Source organism: Silene latifolia, chromosome 11, assembly GCF_048544455.1.
Source record: "Silene latifolia isolate original U9 population chromosome 11, ASM4854445v1, whole genome shotgun sequence".
Taxonomy (NCBI): domain Eukaryota; kingdom Viridiplantae; phylum Streptophyta; class Magnoliopsida; order Caryophyllales; family Caryophyllaceae; genus Silene; species Silene latifolia.
Genome location: NC_133536.1, coordinates 164,914,224 through 164,921,111, shown reverse-complemented (window position 1 = coordinate 164,921,111; position 6,888 = coordinate 164,914,224). Strand labels below are relative to the sequence as shown.

The window sequence follows — 6,888 nt, the reverse complement described above, 5'->3', positions numbered from 1 at the left end:
TTTTAATAATTATAAATTTATTTCTCTCTCATTACCTTAATAATCGTGTGTAAAACAATTGTAAATTATTAACCGAGACGGAAGGAAGGGTATTTTGTTAATGATGCCGTGCCGTTTCCTTGTTTCCATTTGTATTACAGCCCTCCCACCTCTCTTTGTTTGACCCTCCATATATTTTTTCCCTTCTCTCTTATTTTCTTCCTTTTTCATAAAACTTTCTATCTTTTTTCTTCCATGGAGTTGTAGCCTTTCATTCTTTTTGGTCTCAACAAATTATATATAAAAAAAAGGTACAAATCTTTATTATCATCTATGATTTTCATTTTATCTTGTTATGTGTTTTGATGATGATATTTGCTCAATATCATATGATCCATTCATCACATATCGTCACGTTCCTTCGAATCTATTATGGATTATTTCATTCTAAGATTGTTTTGTCTATCAAAATTGATGTTTAAGAATTTTTTTTTCCTTGAGCATTAATTTGTACCTCCGGAAGGTTAAAAATGGGGTTATTGAGGTAGACCTTGTGTTTAGAACATAAATTTTCATCTAAATATGATTTTGTGTTTTGACCATGAATATTTCATAAGTAGTAAGAAAATGATCTATGATCATACTTAATGGTTTATACTTATTTTATGCATGTGTACAATTTGGATTATCCTATTCCTGCATGTGTTGTGTTATGCTCCTATTTTTGGTATTATATACGTAGAACTTTGTAGATTTCAAAACATTAAGTTATGTACTTCATTTGTTTCTCTGCTACATTTTCATACAAAATTATTAGAAAATGATACAAAACTTGTTACACGACGACTACGGAGTTATATATTTATCATCCCAACATTTCTCCCCCATTTTCCCAATCACACTAGCTCGCTCAGTCGTCTCCGATTGCTATCACAAGTTCACAACTGTGTTATTATTATCCATTCGGTTAGACTTGTCTAGGTCGACGCTGCTCTACTATATAACATGTTGAAGTCTTGGAGACGCTCCCAAAATAAACAACCTGGCCTATTCAAACAAAAAATTGGGTTTTCAAGTCTCAAAAGGTTTGTGAAATAATATTGGCAAATGGAGGTTGGGTGAAACTATTAGTAGAGAACTAGTATGGATCCCGTGCAAATGCGCGGTTTTTTAGATAGAGATATTTGAGAATTTAACGATTTTACTATTGTAGTAACTCCATTTGAAATTTAATTATGAAATTTACTTTTAGATAGAGATATTAGATATTTTAAAAATTTTACCACTATAATAACTCCATTTGAACTTTAATTAAGAAATATATTATTAAGAGGTAGAAAAAAAGAGGTTCAACACTTATACTCCGCAAAAGATTAACTTTATTTTAAAAAAATATTTTTATTGTATCAGTATGTTCACTAAAGGTGTAATATAAACGTGAAGGAATGACATTGAAAATATAATCAGATAAAGAGAATAAAAAAATATTTTCATCATAGATCGGGTGTTGGTTTTTCTTTTCAAATCACGGGTTTCTTCAAAAACCCAGAGTTAGCCGAGTAGCTCGAGCAGGAGTGTTTATGAAAAGCTGAAAAATGGAAGGATATGTGTTGTAATAAATATATTTATGTATATGTTAAATTAAAAAATTTCAAAAATTAACCAAAGTTTAAATGTTCACATAATATGGAGCAGAGATAGATATTAAGTTAAACGGTAAGGAAACGTATATTATTCGTAAGTTTTTCCTTTTAGAAGTAAAGAAACAAAAACAATCTATGAATACTCTCAACTTGTAATACGTTTGTTTCAAAAGAGTAATAAAATTAATTAGAACGTATTTGCTAAAAAAATGTTCGTGGCCATCATGTTTAGTTTTAAAAAATAATAATGAAATATTTCAATCACAACGTACCTATAATTAGTGCAATTTTATTTATATAACAAAATTAAAAAATCGTTTCAATATGTTCATACAAATTGAAAAAATATTACCCTTTTTAAACGGAAAATATTTATAGCAAGTCATTTAGACGGGAAAATTTTAAGAAACTCTTATTCTTTTAGTATAAGGGAATGGGTTCACTTAGGATAAAGAGTGAAGTAGCTAGCGACTTTACTCCGTAGTATGTACATACTAAATAACACACTACAACTTGATAAAAGAAAATCCGACAGAAGTAAAGCCGCTACTTCAAGTAACGACCTTACTTTTTATGGATTTTTTTTACTTCAATAATTGCACTGGATTATAATCAGGGATAACGGCTTCACCCCTGTTAAAATTTCTCACACTTATTTATGTTTAATTTTGTTTAGAGAGTAAAGCCGTTACTTGAATTCGCAATTTTACCCCTCAAGTTTCACACTTATTTATGTTTAATTTTGTTTATAGAGCAAAGATGAGGAAGGTCATCACAAATGCTATGTTCTAGGAAAGTGCGATAAAAGATCTAGAATGGGTTAGCTAAGGGTTATGGTTATACGAGTACTTTCATTTAATCCAATTTATTTTAATTTGCAAAATTGCCATTTTATTTTCCGAAAATATAATGAATTGAATACGTGGATAAATAATGTTTGGAGACACATCTGACGATTGAAATTGGTATGCCAAGTCTTAGGTAACGTAGTGACAATGTGCCCCGTCAATTCAGTGTATCCAGCGAACATTTTAGTTTGATTAAACTAATTTGAAACGACCAGTTTTGTTGTTTTAATTGTCAAAACTCTAGCATTATTTATGGTAACCACGTTTGGCCTGCTTCTTCCTGCTCTGTATATCATGTATGTACTCTGAGAATTACCTTCTCTTTTACTTTCTCCTCTTACAATCACTTACTCTGTATAATACTAGGTACAATTTATTTTGCAATATTTCGTAGGACAAATATATAATAAAGCTTTCTGGTTTAAACGTTTTGACTTAATTTATAGATGTATATATAGTTTGAATCATTTTAGCATTTACTTTTTGACAACAAATTTCATTTGATTTGCAGTACTACACGCTATAATACGACATAAAATCGTTTTTGTTTTATAATGCAGGCTCGAGTTGAGCTATAATCTATAACGAAAAGAAATTAAAAAGATTACATGGCATCAACAGTGAAGGGTGGTACATTTGGCAAAGAAAAGAGGGGCACTTCCCCTTCTAATTCCTTCAAAAAATCACCTAAACCTTCCTCATCAACCCCAACATCCTCTTCATCTACAAATGACACAACCTCATCAGCGGCTACGTCTGCAAAACCCGTCCCCAACTACCTGAAACCAACCATGAGCTCAAATCGCGACTTCTCTAGACTCCCTAAAAAATCATCCTCCCTAGACCCCTCAACTGACAAACCTGCTCTTAACCGGAGAATGTCCTTTGACAGGCCTTCTCCCGCGTCCCTAGCTCCCAAGGGAAACAATCTTGTCCCTGGAGCGCTCGGGATTAAACATACCCGGTCATCTTCCTTTTCACATAAACCAGGCACTTCTTCTGTCTCATCTGTAAGACCAGCCTCAGAACGACCCTTTGCTCGGGCTAGCTCATCCCTCAGCCCTAGGGATAATAAGGTTGAACCGGCATTTTCCAAGTCGCGGACCCTTAAGAAGAGTGCACTCTCCTCCAGCAGCTCGACCACTAAAAAGGGTACAAACGCGCCTACGAGCGTGACCCATATTGAACACCCTTGTACTGATCAATTGACTATAGAAGAAGAATTTATAGGCATTCAATGCGAGGTTCAGTCTCTCCCTGAGATATCTGAGATGCCAGATAGTAATGAGGAGCTTGGTGACCCAACTGTCGCGTACATTGACCAACAACATCTGGAAATTAATAAGGCAAATGAAGATGAGAGTAGATCAATGAATTTCGATCATTCTGCAAAACAAGGTACAAGTCTGAAGAGCGCCACACCTTATCAAAAACCCGAAATTGTCAAAGATAAGGGGAAATCGATTAATTATGATCATGTTCGAGAACAAGGCCCAAGCCTGCAGACCACAACACCTGATCATAAGCCCAAGACTGTCAAATTAGATAACGAAGATGAGGGTAGTAAACCCATGATTTTTGATCAGGTTGCGAAACAAGGTCTAAGTCTAGAGAGCACAACACCTGATCATAAAGCCGGGACTGTCAAAGACAGCAAAGATGAGGTTAAACCAATGAAATATGATCAGGTTGCAGAACATGGTCTAAGCGTGGACAGCATTTCTGTAACACCTGATCATAAACCCGAGACTGCCAAAGAAACAGTTGTTGATCATCCAGAGGAAGCTACTACTAATCCGACAATAGAGGTCGTAGAGGAGACATACCAGGGTGACAATGAAGCACAAATTGTGGAGAAACCCAAGACAATAAGCGACAAAAAGACGGAAGAGTTAGTAGTTGAGAAAGAAGAGAAAGCTAAGGATGAAATATCGAGCACGTCTAGTCCATCTAGAAAGGCATCACAAAATACTAGTAATGCAGGGAAAAAGGAGAAGCAAGAGTATAATGATGTGATAGAAGAAACAGCAAGTAAACTAATGGGAGCAGGGAACTCAGGAGGGAAGAGGAAGAATAAGGTGTTAGCGTTAGCTGGTGCCTTTGAGACTGTCATTTCCTTGGAAAATACCAAAAAATAACATACAATCCAACATTTCACTGTTTGTTGGAGAGTTTTTTAGTCTTTCATCATTTTTCCTACTTATTTTTGGTCAGTTTAATGCATTTTTTTTTGTGTTTGATTGGATTTGAATAGGTTTCAAGAATTCAGTGGCATGCTAGATATGATTTTCATTGAATTTTGTATGCAAGTTTTTTGTTTTGATTTTTTTTTTTTTTTCATGTAAAAAATCAAGTGTGTGCTTGATTGTAAAGAGTTGAGGTTGAGGTTTTGTTGTAAATTGGCATTATTGTGAAATGGTTTGAATGGAAACATTTTTGTTCAGAGTTGTGTATTTCACTATTTTTGTACGGTATTACTCTTTCACATACGGTTTTTACTCTTTCACATACATTTTTCCCATAATATTTCCAATCACTACCCTCCCCTCAACTAAAAAACCTTGTTCTCTCTTACTCCTAAAACCTAATTAAATTTCACTCAAATTCTTCAAATTATAGATCTTAATTCTTGTATCGAACAATTAATCATTTCGATTGATTAAACAATTACATTAATCTGTTATTTATTACACGAAATTGCATTTTGCATGAAAAATGTATTTGTCGAAAGATTTAGTGCGGCAATATACAAAGCTGAATTTGTCGAAACTTAGCAATGCATCACATTTCATTGTAAATATTTCTTGCCAATATTATATTTCAATCAAATTGTCATTGTCATTCAAGATCTGATTGTCTTTTCCTTTATTTTTTTTCCAATTAATTAGTATTTCATTCATAGGAGAACATGAATTGGCTGGGGCTCACGACAATAGTCGTTGGTTGGGGGAAAACGGATAAAGTATGTGGTCAGCCTCTGGGAGATGGGTCGCTGGTGGGTAGGTCGTTGGTGATAAGGGTGGTTGGTGGTGGTCAGGTAGGGGAATGAAGGTGGTGACAGTGGCGGAGAAGGGGCGACATTTATTACTCCGTATTTGATGGATAATATGGGAGATGAGGGATGAGAGAAAATTGAAAATAAGAGGGGTAAAAAGGTAATTTCTGTATGTGAAAGAGTAAAATGTGTATGTGAAAGAGCAACACCCTTTTTGTAATGTACACACGCTTCTACTTGAATTAAGTATTGGAATTTTGAAATAGGAAAAAAATAAAAATAAAAAACGCCCACCGTGGGGCTCGAACCCACGACCACAAGGTTAAGAGCCTTGCGCTCTACCAACTGAGCTAGACGGGCTTCTGGTTCAATTTCAGCATGTAATATATATAATGCATGCTTTATATTTTTCCACGCCTATAAATTGTTGGCTTCCTCTTCCCCGTCATTTCTTTATGTTTTTTTGGTACAAAGAACAAGGAGAGAGCCAGAGAGGAGTAGGCCATTTGTAGTTGTGGACATTGAAAGATAACTCAAGTTGTCAAAAATGCTGCTAGATTACTCAAGTTCGACCGATGAAACATTATTCAACTACTCGTAATCGTCCAAAGCCTACAACGATTATGTAAGTTTTTATTATTGATTTCCTAGAAATGAAGATGATGCAAAATCACTATTAATTAGTATAAGACCCGTGAAAATTTGCGGGGTTGTGTTAATTTTTTAGAAATTAAGTCTATTTATTAAATTTGTTACGGGTTTATAATACGGTTTATCTATAGATAGTTTTGATGCCCTAGTCTCGCACAACATATAAATGTTTATCTTTTAGAATTTTACCATTTAGGACTTGCCTCAAATACATGGAATAATTCGAGGGGTAAATTTTAATTGGGTGATAATTAACGGGGAAGTTAATTACTTGGGTAATGAGTTTATTGACGATAGGTTTGGCATAAGGGTAATAATTACTGAGTACTCTCTTAATCATTACCCAGAGGGAGGGTGGATAGTGTATTATCCTTTCATGAAGATAATAAGTTCAGGAGGTGAATAATTACTCTCATGCCAACACATGGTAAATGTACCTTACCTATTACCCCCATATTCATTTCCCTCATTTTACCCTCAATTCAAGCAAACTCTTAGGATACATAATTTAAATTAGGGTAATTTGATAACTTATACCTTGAATAACTCACTTTTTCAAATCTTATTCTAAAGATAATTTTCTTTAAAATCTTATACCTAAAATAACATTTTCTTCCAAACTTGATACAAAATCTTTAAAAAAATTCCAAAATTGACGATTTTACCCTTACTAATTTGATGGTTTTTTAGTGGTGGTAATCGTGGAGGTGTGTGTTAATAGGTGTGGGAAAGGATGATGATGTTTAATTAGTAAGGATAAGATCGTCAATTT

The 6,888-nt window shown here is 34.1% G+C and overlaps 1 non-coding gene across 1 annotated transcript; it reads right to left on the bottom strand.

Moving 5' to 3' along the window:
- Positions 1 to 5,752: 5,752 nt before the first annotated feature.
- Positions 5,753 to 5,825, bottom strand: TRNAK-CUU (transfer RNA lysine (anticodon CUU)). Its single transcript has one exon. It is a non-coding gene; the product is annotated as a tRNA-Lys (tRNA).
- Positions 5,826 to 6,888: the final 1,063 nt, after the last annotated feature.